The 27,348-nt window shown below is 41.1% G+C and overlaps 1 protein-coding gene across 1 annotated transcript in view; it reads right to left on the minus strand.

Moving 5' to 3' along the window:
- The window catches only part of OFD1 (OFD1 centriole and centriolar satellite protein), a 1,865,993-nt gene that overhangs the window by 316,535 nt on the left and 1,522,110 nt on the right, over positions 1–27,348 (minus strand). The gene's annotated exons all lie outside the window — the stretch shown is intronic.

Genomic DNA, 27,348 nt, shown 5'->3' on the forward strand with positions numbered 1-27,348 from the left:
GGATCTGTCCATCCATTAAAAAGGAGTTAATCCAAGAGATAAAAATGAGATTCAGGCAATGTGATATACTACATGGTTTGCAACATTAAGGAAACTAATTCATAACTCATGCACATTATTATACCAATGCTGGAACACAAAACTTAGAAATGCAGAAATAACACAGAAAATATACACTAATTCATTCTCAGTGAATTAAAAAAATGCGTATCAGTAATATCAATCTATCATCTGAAATAGGCAGTACCCACACTATTTCCAGTTTACTCGTCAGACACAAAAGAGGTAAACTGGCGTATGGAAAACTGGAAGTCACATGAAATTAAATACGCGAAGTGTCAAAGAAGTGGAAATAAAGGAGAGGACTACTTGCTGAAAAAAACACCCCTTCAATGATGCACCCTAAAATGTTTAAAGATCTTTTCCACAGTCCTCAGTACAGCTCTTGCAGTAAGTAAAATAGGCAAAGAAAAGTTCCAACCTGGAAAAACAAAGACTGAAAATATCTCAGAAATACAGTTACTCTGACCCTGTGGCTAAAACCATGTGCAATTTCTACACCTTACTAAAGTTTGAGCTGGATGCCATGAAAAACACATGTAGTGGAGACAACACAGAAATATGCCATGCAAATTGTAATTTTTCTGGAGAAGGCCCTATTCAGCTTGGATAACCCTGTAATCATTTGCTTTATCTGACTCCAAAGTTTGCCAGGAACTCTGAAATTTACTGCTCATGTAATGGAAACATCTGGTTTTATAAAACAAAGTTAATCCAGAGAGAACATTTTTCTCATGTCTGTTACACAGGATGCAGTAGCACAAGATAAAGCAAATATGTAGTGTAGAAGCAGTCCCTCATCTTGACTTCAGCAATTTCAGAAGCACAATGCCACAGGAAAGAAATGAAAAGGCTGAAGTTTAACTTTGAAACTGCCTCATGAATAAACTTATCAGGATTTGAGCATGATGGTATACTCTATATATGAAACAAAAATAAAAATGTGTACATATCAAAGCCTGGACTTAAAATTGATACTGAGGAAATGCCATAAATTAAAAGAGAAAAAATATATATAACCTTCCTGTTTGTGTGACTTTACAGTAGAGTATATTAAGTAAGAGGGTATAGGGAGTAAAGCCACTTGCAAGGGGGGCTTGTCCATCCTCACTTCACTCATGGAATCAGTACTTTCTGAAGATGAGATTCACTGAAACAAAACATTGTCTTGGCACATCTTGAAGAAATGTATCATATATCTGTGATGTACCTTCCTGTTTGGGTAATCTCGTAAGTAGTAGTGGTAATAATTAACTGGTCCCTGCCTCTTAATTATCTCAGACCATCTGAGATCAGGGAAATCATCTAAAATGTCTAGATCATATCCTTCCCCTTGACTACTATTCCAATATTTGACCATTGATAAACCCAATATTCCATCCATCTTCGGGATCCCTAAAGTCCACAAAAATGTTGATGTTCCACCCCTCAGGCCCACTGTGGCAGCTAGAGGCTCTAAAACATATCCTCTGGCAAAATATTTATTTGTAGAGCTAAATAAAGTTCGGACAAAGAAGGAGGGGATCCTTAAGAATTCTTGGGATTTTTTTGAGAAGTATTAATCAAAATTTGTATCATGAGGAACTTATTTTTGTTACCTTGGATATTCATGATTTATTTAATGTGATACCTCATACTTTAGGTCTTGAATGGTTTGAGGAAGCTTTAAGGTTTAAAGGTAACATTCAGCATGAGAAAGTTTGTCTTTATATGGAATTAGTACTTAAAAATAATTTTTTATTTTTTGAGGGGGAGTTTTATCAACAGACTAGTGGGGTAGCCATGGGAGCAACTTGTGCTCCCATGTATGCTAATTTTGTGATTTCCATCTGGGAGGACAAATATTTATTAAATTCTCATTATTCCAAATATTGGAATTATTATCGTCGATATTTGGACGATATATGTATTTCTGGGTGGGACCCAAGGGAATTTTATTGGAGTTTATCAATTATATTAATAACACCACTGAATTTTTAAAATTTTACCACAATATTTCTTATGATAGACTGGAGTTCTTGGATGTTTCACTAGACAAATTAGTGGAGCCCAAGTATTTCAAGTCTAATATCTATAGAAAAAGTACATTCTCCAACTCTTACCTTAACTTTACAAGTGCACATCCCCTTTCACAAAAGAGAGGAATTGTGAGGGGACAAGTCATTAGGAATAGTCGGATGACATCTGAATATACAGACTTTGATTTAGAAAGTGGAAAATTAAAACAAATGTTCTTGGAAAGACAATATCCCATCTCTCTTATAGAGGAAATTTTGGAAGAATTTTACCCCAATTTTAGGGAAGCCTATTATGCCTGAGGAAAGGAAGTCTAGGATAGAACAGACTAATATATTAAATTAAGCATCCTTCGGGCTTTACTGTGTGGCCATTCTTTATTTACAGCTTGTTTTTTTGGTTTAGTGTGCCTTGTGCTTTGGTTTTGTTAAGGCTTAACCTACATAAAAGGGAGGAAATTAACCTTTGGAGAGCATATACTCTTTGATCTATGTTAAAAGTTAGCATTTTTCATTTTTAAATGCTTCTCTAATCTTAGCAGTAACATTTTGAGTGTAGGTTATACACTAATCTAGTGTGTTAGGTAACTAGACCTTACAAATATTATGGGAACCCCAGAAATAGAAATGGTGGATTTTCATATTTTTGGAACTGAAATTTAGACAACTAGCCTTTGTTTTAGACACACTAATTTCATAATGTAACTACCAAATTCTCTTAAAATTATAAATAAAAGTCATAAGTTCCATTATGGATCCTATAAGGTAAATGAAATATCACCAGCAACCAGAGATATCTTTATTTGTGAATCTGCCCAAGTAGAACTAAAAGGACAATGTTAAGGCTGCTAAATCCTAATAAGTGTATAAAACTGTTTAAAAAATCACAAGCATTCTGCAGACCACATAGTTTACTAAAGTAACATAGACTAAGTGCTTTCATCCCATCATAGGTTCATAGGTGTGTACTAGGCTAATGGCCCTGGAACCTTTACAAGCCTAGCCCATAGGATTACTCTGGCATCGTGCCACCCAACCTTAGTTCCCAGGGCCTCTGTCAAGTAGAGTCACTGGCGTGATCCCCATGGTGAATTTTCTATTTCCCATCCACTCATCAAGATTTCTCTTGAAGAGGACCAGTGAGGTGCTCTGTTTGACATGTATGAGAAGAGGTTCATGTATTTAATTTCTTATAGTAGGGCTAAAAGGATTATTTAGGCTGCATTTTGTAGGAAATGACTGCAAGAAATTTTACAACCCGAGATAGTGACAGCTAACTCCCAAAGAGAAAAACTATGTTGCTAATGGAAGAGACAAATCTGAAGTTAAAATATTAAGAGCAACTTCTGAATTTTGCAAGGGTATTATCATGGGTACAACCTACATGAAATCTGAATTAAGTGATGAGGCTATACTACTAAGTATCACTTGTTGAATTTTGGAAGTTAAAATAGATTATATCAATACCTAAGGATAGACCTGAGTTAATAAGATGGATCGCTGAGGCTGGGTGAGAGGGATTAAGTGGTAGACAGATGACTGACTAGCAGGGCCTGTAAAATACTGAATGATGTTAAAGATCTTCTAGTGAAATCTATTAAGAGCAGCAGGAGATAACTATTAGGTGTTGAAATTTCAAAACAGCAAATGGTACAAATCTGTAATGATCCAAAATAAGAAACTAAATACAAGTGATTCAGGATTTGCATGTGGAAATGTCACGATCACTTTTACACACTGCAAAAGCTTCAAGTGCATGTCTTGCACAGTTAATTCAATTTGCTAGAAATGTGAATTTAGAGAAATTTCAGATTATCCTTAACTGGAAAGGAACTGCAATGATTAATAGGTTCTCTTTCAGACTAGGAGATAATACTCCGACGCTTACCCCACGGTGGGTTTGTGGTTCGGTTATGCGGGTTTGTCCCGGGGAGCCCGAGACCAAGCAAAGGGCGTCGTAAGTTAATACCCACACCAAGACACCAGAAGTGGTTATTATTATATTGAATGTGACATTATTTAAGAAAATTTTTTCTATATTGGCGAAATAATAATATATTATAATGCCTGGTTTACTGCCCTGCAGACAATGGGCGGGTAAGTTCTGATGAGAGAAAAAATCGAGAGAGATCAAGAAAGCTTTTAGTTTGCTTTTAGTAGTTTTCAATATAATGAGAGTTTTTAAAATGCTAAAGACACATCTCCGCTAACATATTTGTAACCGTCTCACCTAATTAAACTTTATTAACATAGCGAACAAAAACAAAAGCAACAGAGATCTGCTTTCTCCGCTGCTTTTTAACTTTCCACGTTGCTTATTTTATGGGTTTAGCGATAAACAACAGTTTTAAAATAAGCAACGACATCTCAAGGTTAAAAGCAGTCTGTGCTGCCGCTTTTAACCGTAACCTATTGTCCATAAAAACCAAAAATAAAAAAAACAGGAAAAGCAACGAGATTTGCTTTTTATGCTTTTTGCTACATTATATAATGGGTTAAAGTTTAATGTTAATTAAAACAAGCAAAATTTAAAAATAAGCAAAATAAGCTTATCTTTGTCTCGCTACGTCTCGCTATGTTAAACTCATTTAACATATGAAAAAAAAAAAAAAGCAACGGAGAGCTTTCTCTCCGCTTTTTTTAAAACACTGTCTCGCCATGTTAAATGGGTTTAACATAGTGAGACAGTTTTAAAATAAAGTAAACGACATCTCCGGACATTATTTTAAAGTTGTCTCTTAATATTAAACCCATTTAACATAGCGCGAGAGTAAGAAAAATCGAAAGTATTATTATGAAAAAAGTCCGGGCGACCGACCTTTTTCCATTAGTATAATCCTCGATGACAAACGAACTGGCCACAATCAGCTGCACGCTTTGGGGAATTGGTATAATACTGAATTTTGAGTGGAGGAGAGGGCAGGTTGTCAAAGTGGATGAACTAGAGATAATAGTGATCAAGCATTATGGTAAGTGCATAACTTCTGTAGCTTACATTATCCCATCTATCTACTTCAAATGTTGTGATGGATTCCACAGCTACTTAATTTCAAGAATGGAATCATGACAGGATCCTATTGAGAAAGGTGGCCCTGAAAGAGAACCTGGACCATGAGACTACATCAATGTATAATGCTTAGCAAATGAGTGCAACATTTCAGAAACCTAGTCCAAGCTGCCACTTCAGAAATCTCATCAGTTGAGGGGTTCCTGAAGAAGGCTGAACAAATTGCAGTGGATTTTGTGGAATGAGGTTTTGATTTTGCCTCTATAATTAGATTGGTACTCAAAAATTATGCAATCTGCAAACTAGCAACACAAGTCACTTGGGAAACATGTGCATCTTCCAGACTGGGGCAAAACAGATAAATAGTTGGTTGTCTTCTTTGATTACTTTAGTAAAGTGCAAATAAAAAGGTAACTGTTTGTGAATATCCAAGACCTGAAGCAAGTACGCCCCTCTGCTGAAGTGGCTAAGAAAAAGGCAGGAAAAGTGCTATAGTTTCTGAGACTATTTTGGACATAAAGGATGGATTTATTTTGAGTGACATCCTTTCCTTGTGAAAGACTAAATAGGGAATTTGGAAGACAGGGCATGTAACTCTGAAATGTTTCTGACAGATATGACAACTACCAGGAAAGAAACTTCAAGTCATCAGCCTTCTGCAGGTGTAGATGGATAAAGCCCTAACTACAACTCAGGCAACTAAGTTTCTAGTGGCTTGCACAACTGATGGGAGGGCGGGGGAGGCTGGGCAGCACCTACCCTGAGGGGGAAGGTGGTGGTTTCTCAGCTGGCTGTGTCTTTTGATCCAGTGGCATGCAGCAGAGGTGACATACAGCACCAAAAGCTGCAACTAGTAAGAAGGAAAGTGCTCTACAGCTGCACAAGCCAGTGATTGTAGCTCCTGCTGTCATATGAAAAGGACCAAGAATGTATGGACATGGTGGGAGCATAGGCAACCCTTGCATTGACTCAGGTGGCCACATCTCTATCAGGGGGTGGGGTAAGTCACATAAGCACAAACACAACCTAACCACCTTAAATTCCTGTGCAGATAATGGCAGATTCCCACACAAGACCATCTCAAATGGATCTGGAGTCAGAATCCCTACTGTCAGGGAACTAGGGTTAGCATACCATCTGGAAGGCTTAGGGTTACAATTCAGCTGTCAGATAGATGCAGTGGGGGTGGGAGCAGGATTTCAAGTTGCTGAAGAAAATGTCCTGAAAGACAGGTGGGTCAAAAACTCTACAGCAATACTGACATCCCACAGAGGAGTATGGTTTTTAATTGGGAGGTCATAGAAGAAAGGTATATGTGACAATGGCTTTAAAGATCTTTTGGGCTGCTGAAGTAGAACAAGAATGAAATCTTTGATGAAAGTTGGAAATGGCAGCCAGATGAACCATGATGGCTGAAAAACTGGATCTGGAATCAAAAAGAAAGGAGACAAGGTATTTCCAATATTGCTGTAGACTTATCAACAGCTCAATTTCAGCTCTCCAAGTGTGAAAAAAGAAACTGATAGATAAGGGCCAGTAATTCTCACAGTTTTAGTAAAATTCACTTACTGGCTAGTAAGTACACTGCCTGGATGCCAGCAAAGAAGAAACGTATATAGCTTGAAAGAAATCAGCTAGGAAAGGTGAAGAGAAAATACTGACTGGGACGAATCCTACAGCTGTTCAACTAAAGCAGCTCAAGCTCAAGATAGCTTCCAGTAATAAGTCAAATGTGCTCAGAGCTGATTAAAACAAATGAAACACTGAAAGAGTATATTAACTCAAATAAAAAAGCTGGAAAATGGAAGAAGCTTTAAACATCTACTCAGAAGAACTGATAAAACTGCAATGAGAGATCAAAATGAAGAATGCAAAAATGAGAGGTCAAAATGAAGAAAAGACTGGCTGAGTACGACACTGCTCAAGAACAGGTGTTTCAAAAATTGGTACAGTTATGGGGCAGAGCACACAGGCAAAACCTGATTTTATGCTGTGCCAGAGAAACTGGAAGGAACAGACTGTATTGCTTTTATGAAAGCGCAAATAATTAACTGAACTGCTATTTCACAGCGGGATATGTTAAAGGGCACATCGTGTGTATGCTTCAAACCCGGCCAAGAGAAAGAAGCCAAGACCTGATGTTGGTAAAGATGTAATCATACCAGCAGAAAGAACTGATCCCTGACAAAACTGTGGCAGAAGGGCAAAGTAGTAAAATTCATGACAGTAGAGTGCTTGTGGAAAATCCCGAAGCTCGGCTCCTCCCCTCACCCATAATGCCCTGCTCTACCTCATGACACTCAGATGAAAGGAGTTTGCCAATGCAACAGCTCCTAAAAGGGTAACAAAAGAATATGCCCAAACTGAAGGCCAGGGGATAGAGGGAGAATTGCAGACAAATGAATACACAAGGCCAGATGGAGCGTTATGGGTAGTACATAACTTCTAAATCTGAAGTCCAGATACATAACCCCTCTGCTACTAATGAACAGTCCCCAACTACCTGTGAATCTTGAAGCGGCCATCATGGAAGGATATTCGAACACCTTGAACTTCTTGGATGCTCTACCCTAGATGCAAAGATCAACATAGTGGGAACCCCATGTATGAAAAGAAAAGAGATCCAGCCCGTAAATGTATGAGATGATATCAGATAGAGGAATCTAGCGAAGGCTGCGAAAGAGATATCTACGGGAAAGGCTGCCGAACACCCCGGTCTTGAGACTTCCACGGCGCTTGATAAGCCAATACAAAATGCACTGTGAAATCAGCGGGACAGAGAAACTTTAGAGATTGGCTTGCCCAAATTGAATTTACTTCCTGGCTTGCCAGCTGGCAATATTGCCTATGATGACCAGCTGTCCTGTTCGAATAAAATCTAAGTTACCTGTGAACATCTGATGATGTAAAAATATTCAACTTCTAGTTCATCCTTAGGGAAAGAAAACAGGAGGTTAATGGATTGATTGATGTTTGCTTCAGAAGGTTATTGAATTGAGGAAGGGCGGGCGATTCCTTTTTAACACGGTCGGATATGAGGAGGGGAGTAGGAGAGTTTAGCTGATAAAGCTTGAAGTTCAGAAACTCTCTTGGCTGATGTAATATGGCTACCAAAAAGCTGTCTTGTATGGGACAAGAATTTGAGATGTAGGACGTAGCCGCTTGGGCCAAATCCAGGAGGCGGTCAAGGCCTGTAGGACCAAGAAAGGTCCCAAGGGAGGAACTGCTTGAGAAGGTCCCAGGCCTGAAGAAAGAAGAAAAGTAATGTGTCTTACACAATTTGTGGCTGACATAAGAGGATTAGAATCTTGTGGCCAATGTGATAGTTGGAAATTGCCTTAGTTGAACTTTGACTGTGGAACTGCTGGCACCATCGTTAAGAGAGAGAGGTTAGAAGTCAAGCACTACACAAGCACCACGTGAAGGGGAACAGGCCTTGCGGCTCCGCCCACCCGCCTCCGCGTTTCCACACAGAGAAACGTGCTTCATTTACTGTGGTTTATGAGCCATACCAAATGGTGAGCCGCAGGTGAAGAAATACGCCTTTCCAGTGAAAGAGATGCGACTGGAGCAGCCAAGCGGTCAGCGCAGCCAAGAAATCCCAGGTTAGGAGGAATGCAGGAGGAGGAGGATATCAGATCGGGGATGGGATCACAGAATCCAGGAGGATTCACGGTGAGAGGAGAGGAAGGAACCAGATCTTAGCCGAGGCCAATCTAGACAGCCAAGAATCATTCATGGACCCACCGAGAGGCTTTTCTGGCAAGGCACCCAGAGGCTTTCAAGGGTGGATAGGCATCAGAAGGCGGGTGGCCAAGCATGCACCAAGTCCGGATGCAGCATGCGGGAGGCCTTAGAAGCGGGGGGTACCTGCACTTAGTGTTGAGGAAGCAAAAGATGCGCATGAAGGGTTCCCCGTCTGCGAATATGCGTTCAGCTACTTGACAATTTGAAGACCACTACGTAGGGGTCAGAATGGAGTCGCGACTGAGCTTGTCGCTAGGATGTTGGAATGACCGAAGATGTGTGATGTGCTATGAAGCGATTGTGGAAGTGCCCATTCCCAAACTGACATGGCCTCACCGACAAAGAGGGTAAGCAACCTCGACCCTTGAGGATGTACCAGTTTCCGAACATTTGTTGATGCCGTACCATACAAACAGACATGTTGTCCGATGAAATGCTATAGCAGCTAAAACTTTCTCTCATCTCCTAGAACATTGTTGATATGCAGTAGGTCTCTGAATAGTTCCGCGTGCCTTGTCTCTGAATTCATGAAGTGCCCCCACCCGAGGCGGGGCGGTCTCAGTGCCCCACGTGTGAAGGAAGGCGCCCAAAAATGGCGACCTTTGTGGCACGAGAAGGCCAAAAACCACCACAAGCGACGCTTACAAAACATACTTTGATGCTAGCTTATGATGCATGGGAAGGCAAGGTATGATGACTGTACTAAGAAGCGTCACTGTAGAATGCGCTTATATTGAGCCTGGCAGAGGAAAGTGCTATGGGCTTGCCATGGACCCTAGAGCCCTCCAGGACCAACTCGCTGGGACAGAAGAGCCCCTCAGACCAACCGCGCCTGAACTGCAGATTTAAGAACTCTGTCACTTGGTGAGAAGGCTGCGTAAACTCCTTCTGTCTAGTCACAGCTATGAAGAACTCCTTGTGTGTAGGCTGGCCCCTGAACTTCTTTAATGACTGATGTGATGCCCAGAAATCCCTATTTATGGAGAAAAGTCTGCATGGAGCAAGAGAGGAGAATGCCTTGTTGGGAAGTGAAGAAGTGAGATGCTTGTTGGGAAGACCTGCACCCCTGGTATCAGGTGGGCAGCTACCACTGCTAGTGCTGGTGAACACCCTGGGGCTGTGGTGAGACCAAAGGGTCTGGGCAGAACTGGTAGTGACTGGCTCCCAGCGAGCGGAGAAACCTCTGGGAAGCGCCTCGGAATCAGGATGTGGTAGTCTGGCGTCCTTGAGATCTGGATGAGCACATCCAGTGATTTTCTCCCAGAAGGAGAATAGATTGCAAGTGAGTGACATTGAATTTCTTTGAGGGACTGCCAGATTCAAGAGAAGAGGTCTAGGATTGGTGCTTAGTTCCCCGTCTTTTTGGCACTAAAAGAATCTGAGGTAGAACCTGATCGATCTGGTCTGGGAGCGGGCTGGATGGCTCTTTTCTTTAGTAGATGGCAATTTCTGCCAGCGGCCTCCCGTGGACCCGGGTGGGGCGTCTGGGAGGACTTCAATTTTGGAAGGAGTGTGAAGGAAAGTGGGACGAGTGGGAGGTCCTGATTTGGAAGAGGTGAAGGAATGTTATGGACTCCCATGCCGCTAGGTGCCCAACGCCCCAGAATAGAGTTTGGGGCGGTTGGGACTAGGGTTGGGATGGTTGGGGTGCCCTGGACCAGTTTCTGGAGCCCCTAGGCCTCCTAGGCGTGCCCTCAGGAGAAAGGTTCCGGAAGGACTGGATTTGTCCTCTAGGGTTGGGACTGCCTGTCCTTCGAGGAACCACATCTTCTTCTGACCCGCGTTGGGATAGCCAATAGGAGCCTCTGGGGTCTCGAAGGCGGTTCTGGCTTGACGAACAGCGTCTTCCGTCCTTCTCGCTCTGGGTCCAGCGTCTACGTGACGGTTGCCGGCAAACAGGAACCATCATCCTTCTCGCCTGGGTCAGCGGCGCCTTGAAGAACTCAGAAAAATGTAGTAATGAGCCAGGCCTGGCGTCTAGTGACCAGTGCCTGAAGGCGCTCTAGCAGCGCCCTCCCCAGCTGGGAGAGTAGCGCATAAGTATTACGTAACTGACCTAAGAGTGGCCCATACGGGTGGAGTGGAGAACTCTGTCAAGTGTATTCGAGAAATAATGGACTCAGGGCTACACGTGGTGAGTGCAGAAGATCTCGCGATCTCGCTGGAACGCTGTGCCAAGCGGATTCAGCGCCCTTACGCTGTATCCGCGAACTGAACATCCGCTTCCCCAAGCGGTCCATCCATCGAAGACTCAACGCAATCACCGGTGGGTGGACGAGCATCATGAGCTAGTTCCTCTTTGTGGCGCCGCCATCAACATAGCATCTACGAGCCCTTACTCCAGGCCGCCGGTCGGATGGCGGACTAAGGATCCTGCCGGTCTTTTGGGGAATTGTGGCTCCACGGTGTCGGTTCCTTCCCGCTGGTAGTGGTAAAGGTCCTCCATCGGTGGGGAGGTGGCAGAGGAAGAGGTGAAGGCAAGCGAGGGCCCGTTTCAAATGGCTCAAGAACGCGGTTCGTCGGGAAGACTTGAGGGCGAACCACGAAGAACACATTTCCATGATGGAGGTATCGACTTTGGGGCAGAGGTGACCGTGGGAACCATGATTCCTCACTTCCGTGTCTTCTGTGAGGGCTTCGAGGGAGTCAATTCCTCTCACTTTGCCGTATAACTGGAGACCCCTCCTCTGGGGGCTGGTAGAGGAGTCCTAAGCAAGCAGCAATTGCTTTGCTGAGCAGCAGAACACCATGAGGCTGTCCCAGGGGCTGATAGGGAAGCCTGGCCCAGTGCAGAGGGGCCCGGGGGTGGCGAGGCGGCCTGGGTGCGAGGGGAGAGACCCTCAACAGAGCCTCTCCCACTACATCCTCAACGAAGCCAAGCGACCTCGACCAAGGATCTCGACCACGGCTCCCCGGATCGAAGTGGTCGGAGCGGCGCCCGAAGACGCGAAAGGGACGAAAGATCCTCCGACAGCGAGCGGCGCCCGACACGGCACTGATCCCCGGATCGGCTTCGGATCTTCCTCCGAGAGATGTCAGCGCACTTTCGAGGGCAGGGTCGGGTCCGAAATTACCGGCTATAGGCTCCGACCACCCCCGGCTTTGCTGCGGCTTCGGCTCAGCTGCTCGAACCGGCGCGGCCTGGTGGAGAGCGAACAATAGGCTTAAAAAGGGTGTCCCGCTCGAGGGAGGCAAACTCCCATCTGCATCCTGAGCCTGGATGAACCTTCTCATCATCGGTCAGATCCAGCATCAAGCTATGGGTAGATCTCGAAGGAGCTACCGAGGTAAACCTGGAGTGGAGCCTCGATAGCTTTCGGCGGCAGTCGGTCTCCACCTCTCTCAGGACCGGTGAAAAGCACACAGGGTTGAGCCGAGAAGGCATGGAGCGAACGAGGCGCGAGGCGGGGGGCCGAAACAGAGGCTGGCGGGGCGAAAGGCAGAGTCGCGGCCGCGGCTTGTCAGTGCTACTCTCCGATCCCCTTTAGCAACATCCCTCTCCTCTCCAGGCGGGAGGAGCAGGAGGGGGAGGAGCGGAGGGTGCCAGCCAAGTGCTGCATGCTTGGTAGTCCCGAGAAGGGCGAGGAGGCGGGCAGTCTGGCAGTGATGAGGCCGCCAAGACTCACTTGGACTCCCGCTCCCTCAATGCCCAGGGTTGAGCCTGCACAAATGGAACAGATGAGTGTTCAACCCCGTTTCCTAACACACAGTGTGGCCGGCAGCGAGCAGAGCTTGTATTACACACACTCGGGGCAGCAGAAAGATTTAGGCTGGTCAGCCATAACACCAAACACACTAAAAGTTAAAAAAAGTAGCAAACAAAAAGACACACAGGCCACAGGCACGAACACACATAACAGCGACAAAAGGGGAGAATTACTTAAATTTAACTCAAAATAAATATAAAATACACTATAAGAAAGGAAACCTAATAAATCACACAAAAAATTCAAAAAAACAAAAAAAAATTCTCTGAGATTTTACAAAGGATTTAGCTGAGCTGTGGCTATGTTGTCCAGTCATCAGTCACCAGCGGCAAGCGAGATCTGAGGAGTGAGGGGGTAGAGGGCACAGGGTGGGGTGAGGGAGAGCTGAGCTGGATCCATAGTTGCAAAAAAATGCCGCGGTGGATCCGATATTGGATCCATAACCCACAGGTTGCAGACAAATGAATATCCTACTTCAGATCAATTATTCACTGTACACCAGGCAGAAGAGAAACAACTTTATCCCAGCAATCAGGGGATGTGGGGAGACAGGTGTGAGATTCAAGCTGCTATATCCAGCTGTCTTCAGAATATTTTTTCCTGGAGTGTCAAAGTCATTTTTTGATGCAGAACAGGCTAAGAAGGAAATAAAGTTTGTCCAACAAAAATTGAGCCATCAAATAGAAGGGGACTCTGGTTCTTACTATTCTGATAATAAAGTTCATAGATGGACTTTGTCAGTTAAACATTTTCCAATGTTCTAAAGAAAAATGTTTGAAAGACAGAAAAAGGCACATGAGTTGAGTAGAAGAACTGAGAGTACCCTGAACTTGAACCGAAGTCTGGGGTTGGGAGATAGAGATTAACAGAAGAAGACCAGCAACACTGAAATTACTGAATAAATGTGAGACTATAAAGCATTATCCACACATGAGAAATACAGCTTTACAAAAAAAAGTAGCTGAGAATGCTTGGATTTTTGTTGACTCTGTTAAATTTGTGGGGAGACAAGGCATGTACCCACTTTATGTCATGGAAAAAAAAAAACAGAAAAAGTAACTAAGTAAAACGATTTTTGTTCTTAATGGTATTTGTATAAAACATTTCATGATATAAATTGCACATTAATATAGTAAAACATTTTCAGTGATTTCTGTATGTGATAAAAAAGAAACGTCATATAAAATTAGAAGAAAGGCTGGACAAAAGTATGTTTCATAGGCTGTAATACTGGCCTGTTGGGGTCTGGGATGTGGTGTAAACGTACATAGATTATAATATATGTAGAGTTGAGATGTTTTCTTTTACTTTTGCATAGGTGAATGCCTGAATTAATGCCCTCAGCTTAATCTGATAATATATATATATATTTGTGTAAGCAAGTGGTCTTTAAAGCTGGAAATAAACTTCTAAAAAAAGCTATCATATATAATTAGTGTCACTCATCCCTCTCTAACATAAATGACAAGAATGCGGGGTATTTCGTTTAGATGCTTTAATACACAGAAACACATCAGGATGGATAGCAGCATCATAAAACAAACAAACTGGTTAACAAACAGACCTTACATATATACATGCTTACATCTTGACAACTTATTACAAAATGGCAGTCAGGCTTGTATTAGCTTCTTAAAGGTACATACACACACACACTGATCTACATCCTCCCTCTTAAAAAGATTGCCCTTGGTAAAAACAACATTAGAGTTAGATATGCATTATTATAGACATCAGAAACAAACACAACGTTCATGTCCAAATTGCCGTGTATCTGTTACATGGTCTGGAGATACAACCGGACTGCATAACATAACAATCGGAACTAAATTTAGCAACAGGGACAGTCTTTGGTGAACAATTCATATGAGGAGCTTCTGGATTCATCACAAGAATGGAAATATTCTCTGGAACTTCCACTGGAATTGGAACACCAGACAACTCACTCTGAGATAGAGTGTCCTTCTCACAGGCTATGTCCTGTGGTATATGTTTGGACACCGGTCTCAAATGTTTCCGATTCTGCCTAAACTCTGCTCCTTGTGATTCCACAATGTATGATCTCAGCTCTGGGCAAATGCTCTTCACAATACCAATCCAATCATAACCTTTGGATGTTTGCATCCTTACCACTTCTCCTTCTCGTAATGGACTGAGCGGTTTGCTGGTCTTATCGTAGTAGGACTTCCGGGTTAAACACTTCTTCAACAGATTGGTTTTCACTGACCTGCTGTTCTTAACACATGGGACCAACAGTTTACTACTAATTGGTAATGTGGTTCTGGTTTGTCTCGACAGAAGTCTGAGCAGGTGACCCAAGACGTTTATCACAAGGAACATTTCTGAGATTCAAGAGATTCAAGAAAACATCACTACTGTCTCGTTTTGACTTCTCTGGTAACTGTTTTGCACTTTGAACTGCATGTTCTGCCAAACCATTTGACTGGGGATAGTCTGGGCTACTAGTGACATGAGTAAAGTCCCATTCTTCGGAAAATCTTTTGAACTTTTACTTTGTAAACTGCATGCCACTGTCAGAAATAACTTTGTGTGGACTATCATGGACTGCAAAATGACTCTTCATCTTAGTTATGACAGTACTGGATGCTACATTAGGAAGTATGTAAATCTTGAACCAATTGGAGTAAGAGTCTACTAACACCAAGTAACGTTGACCATTCCACTCAAAAATGTCAGTGTCTACTGTTGACCAAGGTAGGTCAGGAATCTGGTTTAGCTGAAGAGGTTCCTTCTGTTGATGTGACTTTGTACTATTACACATGGAACAAGATAATAGTGCTCTCTCAATATCTTGTGGCAAAGGCCAAAATACTGGACCTCTCACGCTTCTTTTGGTAGAGTCAGTTCCTGGGTGACCACAATGCAAGACAGTACTGTACTCTTGTTGCAAGGACTTTGGAACAATTACTTTCGGATCTTTCATAATGATACCACTGTCAGAAAAAATCTCATCCTTGTATGGAAAATAAGGTTGCACTTCTTGAGGTAAACTAGATTGCTTTGACAGCAGTCCTTGATTGATAAAGTGGTTGAGCCTTTGTAAAACTGGATGTGTGGTTGTGTGATCTCTCAGCTCATCAAGACATGTGGAAGAAAACTTTCTCACTTCCATAGCTTCAAAATTAAGGCTGTCATTCTCATGCTGTTCAGTTGTGTTTCTGGGCGATCTGGACAATATATCAGCAAGATAAAGAAGATTGCCTTCCTTGCAGACAAGAGTGAAATTATACTTTTGCAATCTCAACATCATGTGTTGCAATATGACTGAAGCTGAATGCATAGGCTTTCTCAAGATAGTGACAAGAGGTTGGTAGTCTATTTCAATCTGGATAGGTCTACCATAATCATGGAACTTCGAACATGCAAACACAATTGCCAAAAGCTCTTTCTCGATCTAAGCATACTGCATTTTAGTTTGGGTAAGAGTTTGTTTGATGCATAGGCAACAGACTGATCCTATTGTAGAATGACTGCACCAAGACCAAATTTTGAAGCATCACATGAAAGAGTAACGAGCTTGTGAACATCATAGTATCTGAGAGTTGGTGGACTAGCAATTCTCTGTTTCAGGACATCAAATGCTTTTTGGTGTTGCTCTAACCAGGACCAGGATACATCTTTACATGTCAGTTCTCTAAGTGGTGCTGATAGTTGGCTTAAGTCTGGTATGAACTTGCCTAGATAGTTAACCATGCCAAGAAAATGTTGCAGGGCTACAACATTGTCTGGAGCTGGTAACTCGAGAAGCTGTTTGCTTTGAAGGGTCTGGTCATAGGCCTGAACTAGCAGATAAATGACCAACTTAAGTGAACTCTTATAGCCTGAATTTGCATTTTTGTGGATTGAGCTTAAGATTCACTTGACATGCCTTTTCCAGAACTTTGAGGTTTCTGTCATGCTCAGCCTCAACATTACCTCCTACTATTATGTTGTCTACTAAAATTGCACAACGATACCTAGAAAAAACGTTGCTCTATTATACATTGAAAGACTTCACTTGCAGAATTTATCCCAAATGGCATTCTCAAAAATCTGCACCTGCCAAACAGAGTACTGAATGTTGTAAGCAATGATGATTTCTTGTCAAACTGAATTTGCCAAAATAAACTCTTTGCATCTAGGACAGAAAAAAGCAGTGGCATTTGGCACAAGTGCTGCAACTTCTTTGACTGTGCACGTTGGATGATGAGGTCTTTTTAGGGCTTTGTTCAAATCTCATGGATCAATACATATTCTGATGTCATCTGAGCTTTTCTTATGAGCTACCACCATGGAAGATAAACATTCAGTTATTCTACAACTCAACAAATCACACCTTGTCGCACCATTTTATCTAGCTTGGCTTTGGATCTGTCCTGCATGGCTATTGCAACTTTTCGAGCTGGCCTGATAAGTGGAATGATATCTGGATCTAACTTCATGGAGTAAACAACTGGAAGTTTCCCTAGTTTGCCTTCAAAGAAATCAGCATAGGTAGAAAAAAATGTACTGAGCAAAATTACAGTAGTCATCTTTCAAGCATGATGGACTTCCTTGTTGAATGAAAGCAGCCCTAGTTTCAAACTGTCTCTGAACCCTAATAATTTCTAAACGTGTCTCTTGACCACATAAAATAAGTTGTAGCTTCTCCAAGCACAGTAACATAAAAGCACTACTGAGCCTTCAGTATGAACTTCTTCACCTCCATAAGCAACAAGCTTCACACACTTTGCTAACTCAAGCCTTTCACCATGACATACTCTAGGAAATGTTTCTGCTGACATAACATTGCACTTGGAACCAGTATCAACTTTGAGCTCTGTGGGTTTGCAATTTATTTGAACAGTACAAAATACCTAATTCTTTGCCCTTAGATCTACTGCATTGACTGTTTCATAAAGCAATGACACACCATCCACGTAAAGAGTAGGATTACAGCTCTTTAATTGATCGACTTGTTTTTAAAATGTTCCCTTTTAATAAAATAATGTGGGCCTTTTGATTTACAATTTTATTTTCAAAGGATTCCATTTATTGCATTTGTGGCACTGTTGACCAAAAGCTAAACATTTCTCTGTTTTAGATTCATGACTTCCACCACAATTACGACAGTTGGCAATGAAACAAGGTTGGGCTGACTCACTCTTATGGTTCATTGAGACTGTGCGAACTCTGGAGTTTGCTGGAAAGCTCTGGGGTTTACCAGTGAGTGCCACAGGGGCTACAGTTGCTGCCATATGCTTGGGCGGTTTCTTTTAACCACGTGCTGAATACCATCAACATGGGCTTCATCGTTGTGCATTCTAGAGCTGTTCTCATTTGTAAGCAGACTTGTATGATTTTCTGTGAGCTCATATATGTGACAAATCTCAATGGCTTTATTCAAAGTTAAATCACTGCCACAATGAAAAATCTTCCTCAGCATCATCTTTAACACCACACACAAGTCTGTACTTTATCAACTCATTCCTTAAATTGTCAAATCTGCATGTTTTAGCTTTGTTTCTGAAGTTTCACCAGGCTTTTGATCCCTTGTGTAAAATAAGTGCCTTTTCATTGTAACATTTGTTACATATGGTTACATATTTCTCTAAATTTAAGTTTTAAGCACTCAGGGTCTTCCCTTGACTCAGCCTATACAACAATATGATGCCCCCCCTTGCAGAGACAGCAGGTGCATACACAAATGAAGGCCCCTTTTCAATAGCTTCTGACCCAGCTAAATTAATAAATGCCTTTGTACGGTCATCTTTATCAGAAAATGGAGCCTGAATGAAAATGTCATACTCTTGCTCAAACATTCTCAAGTTTTCTGCAATATTATTGTCAAACACAAGTGCACTGGGTTTTCAAAATCTGTCTGCCATGCCCACAAAGTACATACAAACATAATGAAAATATGGCCCTTGTAATTATGAACAAAAAAAAACTGTTCTGTGAGCTTGTAACAACATTCAAATGCACAATAAACTCTTCAAAATACTGTACTTTGTAAAACATGCTCTGTACTGGCTATAGCTTGCGAAATAACTTTACTGTAATACTGCACAAACATGCAAACACTTTATACACTTCTGATAACTTGGATATCTTTAATTAATGCAAAAAAATATGTGCTTAGTAAAAATGCTGCCATTCCTCTTATTTTATTCGTTTTATGCAATTAGGACTTTATTTCAACCATTTTCCATAGTAAATCGAATATTTGTATCAATATCTGACATATGGGTTTATGAGAATATCATGTAGAGCATCCTGTATGCATCGTTTCATATTTTGTGAATAAGAAATTATTTGAGCAAGTTTTAATACCTGAAATTTGTTTTTGACCTGTTTTGCAAATTATGCATGCAGCAGGGATAATCCACTCCCGTATATTCTTCCAGTGCCAACTGGGTGCCTCTCAGACTTAAGTGGAAGAAATTGGAACTCTTTCTGGCAATAACTCAATTTGGCAATTCTTCTTCTAACCTCATGTCTCTTTAGACCTGCTGCTTTTGACAACACGTTACTCATCCCTCTCTAACATAGATAACAAGCGGCTGAGGTATTTCATTTAGATGCTTTAATACATAGAAACACATCAGGATGGATAGCAGCACCATAAAATATAAAACTGTTTAACAGACAGACCTTACATACATACATGCTTACATCTCGACAGCTTATTACAAAATGGCAGTCAGACTAGCACGTGCTCAATATTTATACACTTGTGCAAGCCCTTGGATAGCTTCATAAATGTACATACACACACATTGATCTACAATACATGGGAATAATAATCTCTTATCATGATGGCAACACTTTCCATATTATCGAATAATCTCTTGTCATGATGGGAACACTTTCCATATTAACTTAGAATGTGAATGTACTCACAAGTATAGACTAAAAGGAAAGGGTATTGAATTATATTAAGAAATGCAGGGTGCAAACAGCAATGCAATAGGAGACACATTTGGAAAGAAGTAAGCATGTGAAATTGATAACGAAAGGATTTTAGGTTGGATATTTAGCAGACTATCAGGGACAAAGGAAAAAGGTAGTATTTATACTAATTGCTACAGGAGTTCCAATAGTGACAGAAGAAGGAAAAATATAACAATTGTAGATTTATGGTAGCAATGGGCTACAGTCAAGGGAGGAGGATTATGCTGGCATGTATTTATATTCCATGTAAAACTGCTGTTATGGAGCTTAAGAAGATTTTGGGAAAAATAATCAGCTTTCAGCAGGGAATACTACTTACAGATGGGAACTGGAACTTGAATTGCAACAGTGATGTATTGGGGTCTCTAGAAAGGAAAACATAACAAACAAGGGTAGATTTCTGAGGAAATTTATGAAAATATTTGGTATGGAAGATGTGAATTCAGTAGTAGGAACTCATATTTCCCAGGGTACAATAACTGGCTACACTATACAGAAATTATACTTAATAGGAACATGTGCATTTCATTGAAATCCCCACCACACATCCAGTAACTATTTCATATCATGTGTCAGCAACAAGTGAAATAAATATGCAGGGTAATGAAATAAAAATGAGACACTGGTGCTTTCCCATCTACATGTAAAAATTGAGAAATTTAAGGATTGGGTACCGGAAATTATTCAGGAGTTATTATGCAAGACAGAAATGTCTTTAGAAGTTACAATCCTTTGATCCCTGAAGTGGAGCACTGCAGTATTCCTCTGGTATGGCCAATTATCTTTCTAATGTGTTGCATGATGCATAATATGAGTGGGACAAAATGAAAGTGCAGTTTAAAAATATGATAGAAATAAAAAAACAGATGCGGTTAAGAAGTTATAAGAATTATTTTGAGAGACTGACTAAGATTAATGAATTGCAGAATAAAGGGGATCTCAAAGAACAAGAAGAGGTGCAACTGTACAGTGCTAAAGAGAAAATAAGGGAGTATCTAGATAATAAGCACAAGTTTAGAAAAATTGCTGTAAAGCCACTTTTTTTTTTTATAATAACCCTAGAGCACAAAAAACTTTCAACACAATGACTTAAACAACAGAAAATAGAAAGGGTTGTTGCCATACTTAGTGAGCCTATAACAAAAATAAATAAATAAAAATAACAGAGATCCTGTGGAGATATTAGGAACAGTTCAATAATTTTATGAAAATTTGTATGTTGTTGTTTGTCTTTTTGGCTTTTCCCGGTTAGAGGTTGCCACAGCGGAACTCCGGTCCGCTAATGATTGGCAGTAAATTTTTTATGGTGCCGAGTTGCCAGTCCGACGCCCAACCTTCAGCAAAGGCACGCCCATTCATGCATGTCTTTCGGAGGCCACTTGACCACGGGGAGGACATGCAGACTCCACACAAAGCAAAGAAATGTGTAAATCAAGGAAAAGAAAGCACAAATGGAAATATTTATGGAAGACTCAGCTCATCTGAGGAGCAGAAATAAAAATAATGACATATCATCAATCTGCATGAAAGCTCCAGGAATAAAATATATTCCTGTGGAGGTTTGGAAACTAGAAGGGAAAAAAAGTGATAAAGATCTTGAAAGTTTTGCTTAACTGAATTGTAAAAGGAAGGGAAGCACCAACATCCTGGAAGAAACCTGTGGTGGCTGTAATACCTAAAGACAGTAAATGCTCATCAGACACCGCTTCATATAGGACTATTTCAATTTTAAACCACGAGTATAAAGTGCTTATGTCTATAATATCTAAAGAATGGCAAAAGTGCTGCCAAAATTGATAAATATTGATCAGTGCCGTTTTCTGGAGGGGAGGCAAACATTTGACAATATTAACAAAACAAAGATAATCCAGAGGGAAGCAGAATCTAAGATACTGCAGTTGATAGTGGGTGTTGATACACAGAAAGTATTTAGCATAGTAAGCTGGGATTTTATCAGTAGGACATTGGAAGTATTTGCATCCCCTGATAAAATAATAAGGTCAATCAAGAGGATATACGAGGGATCAGAGGTAAAATTTAAAATGGAGGGTTCCTCCCTGATAAGTTGAGTTTTAACAGTAGAGGGGTGCCATCATTCTCTTTTCTTATTTGCACTGATTTTAGAGCCATTGGCAAGGAAAAATAAGGGACTCAGAAATGTAATGATATAATTGCTATGGTAATCAAGAAAAGTTGGCTTTATTTGCAGGCAGTATTATTTTGCACCTGATAAAACCAGAAAAAGGACACATCAGTGTTGTGGAACATTCTGAGACAGTTTCAAGTCTTTTGGGGACATAAAATTAATGAAGACAAAAAAAAAACACTATAGCTGTAAACTATATGCCCATGCATTAATTGGTTTAGTGATGCCCATTATTTATGGGGACATGATAAAATGAAATATTTAGGAGTATGGGTTAAAAAGGATTCTGTTATAGCAGCTAAGGTTATTTGAGAAGATACTAAACAAAAGATAATACAAACATGTGATACTGTAAGCTCTTGTTTATGGATGTGGATTGCAAGATATAAGCAGTGAAATATTTTTAGTCCCTTTAATTTTATATACAGGTTAGGCATATATTTCTATCAACTAGAGAAGTTGCAGACATCAATTAATAAAGAGTTGAAGGATTTTATCTTGGAGGCGAACAGGGCAAGGGTCAAGTGGGATAGGTTGATCTTGCCAATAGAATATGCAACAAAGTCTAGAAGATTTAGGATTTTTTCTTTGAAGTATCTGCACAGGTATTTTTATACCACAAGGAGACTCCAAAGAATTTTTCCTCAGGTATATGGAAAATGCTGGGGGTGTGATGCAGAAGAAAGAGGCAACTGGGAACATATGTTTTGGGAGTATAATAAGTTGGCAGACTTTAAAAATTCTCTAGAGAGTATTCTGTCAGAAATACTGAGCGAATCTTGTCAAATTTGTTTTGTTGTTTAAAAAGCTTTGTTTTATATCAGACACCATTATTTTAGTTGTTTATTATTGTTCCTTTAGACATATGTTTGTTTTATAATATTTCTATCATATATTAATGTTTTGCTGTTAAAATTTTCAATAAAAATAATTGAGAAAAAAGTAATGCGTGTCTTAATGGGCATAACTAAGCAAATTATTTTTTGATTGGGGATACAGGACATGAGTTGCCTACACATAGTAAGGCCTTGTTAAGTTTAATTCTGGTGGCTGCCAAAAAAGCAATTAGTAGAAAATGGAAATCAAAGTATAAACCAACTGTTTCTGAAGTAATGAATATTGTGATATTAAATAACTGGAAGTAGGATCTTGAGAAAAGGGTAAGAGTGAACTACATAGAAAAAAACTAACTATAGGAACAATTAATTCAAAATTGGTTTTGGAGGAGAACTGAGGTTTAAGGGATGGCATGCATTGAGCAATTTATGTAATGTTGAACTGATTATAATTGTACAAAATAATATATGTGATCTAGAATGTTTGCAACTGGGAACATGTTAATATGATTTGTTTTCTTTTATGTAAATGTATGTTTACTTATGTCTTAAGTAAGATCTCAATAAAGGTATAAAAAAGAGAAGAGAGAAAGTATAAAACTAAGGGGATTGAAAAAGAAAAAGGATCCAACTCCTGTTGAGAAGTCCATAGCAGAAACTTTTTCCATTTGTTTATGAAGTTTTCATGTAGATTCTTTCTACATGGCTGAGAGAATCTGGACCACTCTTGTGGTACAAGCTGAATCTCTGGCCATCAGTGGAATTGTATAAACCATGTAGTTAATTTGAGGGAATGCATGGCCAGGTGTGGCTCACCAGATGAATGGGGAAGTTGTGGATCTAAAAAAGTACAGTTGTGTACACTTACCATAAATGTAGATGTTCAAGTGTATTCACCGTTGTAGTCATTACATTTGGGTAATCCTGCTGGCAGGTTGCCCTCAGTCGGCCTGAATTCCAAAGTTCTGGGTCCTAAGTTGGCTGCTGTCGCCCCTTCCCTGACGTCAGGTCGTCAGGGGTACAAAAGATGCGGCGGACGCCATTTTCTTTAGTTTTTCTTGCCCCAGATGTCAGGTGCCCCCTAAAAGGGTAGCCAAAAGTTATATATGTATATAAATACATGTATCAATGTAAACTTTACCTTTCTCACAAGCAAATACACCACATAGGTTGTATAGATCAAAGAAGGAAAGATAGGTTCCATCAGAAGAAAGGGGGATGGTGGGTGGGTAACCTGGACTGCAACATTGAATACATTCGAACATCTACATTTATGGTAAGTGTACACAACTGCACTATGTTCTTCGTGTTTCACTGTTGCAGTCATTACATTTGGGTACAGTCCCAAAGCTATGGTTGGGAGGCTGGAGCTAAACAGCGTTAGGAGCGGCTATGAGGCCCTGCAGAACTGCAGTGGCAAAGCCTGCCCTGGATTTAGAGTAGAGTGGCAGATGATAGTGCTTTGTAAAGGTGTGCACTGAACTCCAAGTAGCAGCCTCTAAAATGTCCTTGGTTGGTACTCCCCTAAAAAAGGCTGCTGAAGTGGCTGCAGCTCTGGTTGAATGTGGCCTAATGCCCTTGGGCACTGGCTTGTCATGGTGTAAGTAGCAGAAACGAATGCAGTGGCCTATTCACTTTGAAATAGTCTGCTTTGAGATAGCCTTTCCTTGTGATGCTGCAGCATATGCCACTAGTAATTAGTCTGTTTTTCTGAAAACTTTGGTTCTGTCCAAGTAGAGTCTAAGCTGTCTGCGTACGTCCAAAGAATGCAGAATTCTCTCCCCTTATTCTGTGGATTTGGATAAAAAGTTGGCAGATGAATAGTTTGGTTAAGAGCCACACTGGACACCACCTTAGGCATAAATGTTGGGTTTGTCCTCAGAGAGACCCTGTCTGGATAAAAAATGATAAAAGGTTCCACAGCCATGAGTGCCTGTAGCTCTGAAACTTGTCTTGCAGAAGTTATTGCTAGGAGCAGAGCTGTTTTCCAAGATAAAAACTTTACATCAAAAGTAGCAGCTGGCTCAAAAAGAGGCAGGGTGAGTTTTTCCAAGACATAGTTGAGGTCCCATGCAGGCATTGGTGATCTTTTTGGAGGCCTTACATTTTTGGCTCCTCTGAGGTACTGCTTTAATAAGGGACGAGAAAAGATTGGTGGCTCTGTATTGTAATGAGCCGAAATGGCAGAGGCATGAATTTTAACAGATGAAAAAGATAGGCCTTTGTCCAGCATCTCAGTTAAGTATTGCAAAATCTGAGGAATATTTGGCACAGCTGTATCAGTTCCTTGTGCCTGGTTTCAAGCACAGAATCTCTTCCATTTTCCAGCGTAAGATTTTCTAGTACTAGGCCTTCTAGCTTCCAAAATGACATCCATCACAGCTTTACTGAGAGGTGTGTTTTGTATGACTACATTATCCGCCATGCTGCCAGGTTTAAAGTCCTGATTTGACTGTGCAGGATTTGATTGTTTTGATGGGACAGTAGATGAGGTATTTGAGGTAAGGTCCAAGCTGGGCATTGAGACATGTTCTTTAGTATTGGATACCAGTACTGGCGGGGCCATTCTGGGGCAATTAGTAACATCTTTGGCTTCACCTTTCTGACCTTTAGGAGTACCTTGGGGAGGAGAGGCAGTAGGGGAAAGGCATATACCGATAGGTTTTTCCAGCTGAAAGACACAGCGTCCACTTTTCATGCTTGTCTGTGACAAATCCTTGTGTAGAATCTTTTTAGTTTGTAGTTGTGAGGGGAGGCAAACAGATCTATGTCCAGGCATTCCCATTTCCTTGTTATCATGCTGAAGACTTGTGGATTCAGCTGCCACTCATGGGAATCCATGAGGTTTCTGCTTAGTTCGTCTACCAGAGTATTTTTCCTTCCTGGCAGGAATTGTGCCTGCAGATGTACTTGGTAAGTCAATGCTGTGCCCCATAAAGTCATGGCTAGTCTGCAAAGGGGGTAAGAATGTGTGCCCCCCTGCTTGTTTATATACCACATGACCGTGGTGTTGTCTGTCTTTATCAGTAGTTGTCCTGGATGAAGTAGGTCCTTGAAGGCTATCAGGGCATTTTGAACAGCTAGCATCTCTTTTTGATTATGTAGATGCATTTGGTTTGAGGCCCATGTGCCCTGAATGCATCTTCCTGCCATGTGAGCCCCCAGGCATAATCTGATGCATCCGTTGTTAGTGTCTGCCTGGCTGGGGGTAATGTGAATGGCTGTCCCTTGTTTTGGTGACAAGCCTTTGCCCACCACTGAAATTCCTGTTGCAGGCAGGGAATGAGAGTAATCATAGTTTCCAGGCTGTGGCAATGTTGAGCCCAAACACTTTTTAGGTACCATTGTAGTTTCCTCATATGCAGTCTTGCATATGGAATTAGTAGGATGCAGGATGCCACGAAGCCCAAAGCCTGCAGAATTTTTCTTGCAGATAACTGGGCCTTTGTTGCCAACATTTTGAAATAGGTAGTCAGTTGCCATTGTTTGTCTGGCATGAGATAAGCCATCTGGGCAGTTGTATTTAAGCTTGCACCCAGGAATATCATCTCTTGAGAGGGTACTAGTTTTGATTTCTTTTCATTGACTGTGTACCCTAGACATGTTAGAAGTCTTTTCGCAAACACCAAATGCTGTAGAAGAAAGTCCTTGTTCTCTGCTTGAATTAGACAGTCGTCCAAGTAAGGATATATTTGTATTTCTCTGTGTCTGCAAAATGCAATTACTGGTGCCAGGCACTTTGTAAAGACCCTGGGCGCAGTAGATAAGCCAAAGGGCAGTGCAGAGAATTGGTAATGCATTGAGCCAGCCTTGAATCTGAGGTATCTTCTGCAAATTTGTCTGACTGGGACATGCAGGTATGCCTCTTTTAGGTCTAAAGTCACAAGCCAAGCGTTCTTGCCCAGCATGGGCAGAAGCTGCTGCAAAGTCAACATTTTGAATTTTGTTATATCCAGGAATGTGTTCAGAATAGATAGGTCCAGTATTGGCCTCCAGGCCTTGTCCTTTCTGTATACCAAGAACAGTCTTGAGTAAAATCCTTGTCTCTGCTCTTGCTCTGGTACTTGTTGAATGGTCCCCATGTCCATGAGGGATGAGACTTGTTTTTGTGCCTCTGCCCATTGATTTTTCGGCAGATCTGGCCAGCCGTTTGCCTTTGGCAGGGTATGGAAATGGAACTTGTAGCCTTGTGACATGATATTTAGAACCCACTTGTCCTGGGTTATGATGTGCCAATTTTGAGAAAAAAGTGCTTATTTTCCCCCAAAGGGTGCTGCCAGGAGATAAGTGCCTGGTGCAGGCAGGGCGAAGTCATTGGGACTGTTTCCTATATGGTTGAGATTTGTCTTATCCAAATTTGGAGGTAGAGGCACCCCCATTGCTTTGACCTGTATGAACCTTGCGCCTGGGGTCTGCCTCTAGGGCGTCTGGGTCTGTCTGACACAGGAAAGGACCAGTTCTTTGTTGGCCAGTCTCTACTAAACCTAGGTGGCTGTACTTGTAAAAAATCTTTGACAGTTTGCACAGATTTTGCTTTGTCCTCCATTTTCTTTTAACACCTCTTCTGCCTTAACACCAAATAAAGTATCATGCTGTAAAGGTGCATCTAATAACTTAACTTTGACATGATCAGGCAGATTTTGTTCCTTTAACCAAGCATGCCTCCTAATTACAGAACCCGTAATCATGCCCCTGCAGGAGGCCTCCAAAGAATCAAAGCCACATTGCAAAGTATGCTTTCCAACTTGTTCAGCTGCATGCAATAAAATCCTGCATTTCCTTGTTTTCTGCACATTCAGAGATTAACAACATTTTCTGTTTAAGCAATGCCATGACATGTTGCTGATATTTGAGCATATGAAACTGACAGTTTAAGGCCCTTATAGCCAAGGTAGCA

The sequence above is a fragment of the Protopterus annectens genome, chromosome 5.part0 (assembly GCF_019279795.1).
Source record: "Protopterus annectens isolate FY-2018-M chromosome 5.part0, PAN1.0, whole genome shotgun sequence".
NCBI lineage: Eukaryota > Metazoa > Chordata > Ceratodontiformes > Protopteridae > Protopterus > Protopterus annectens.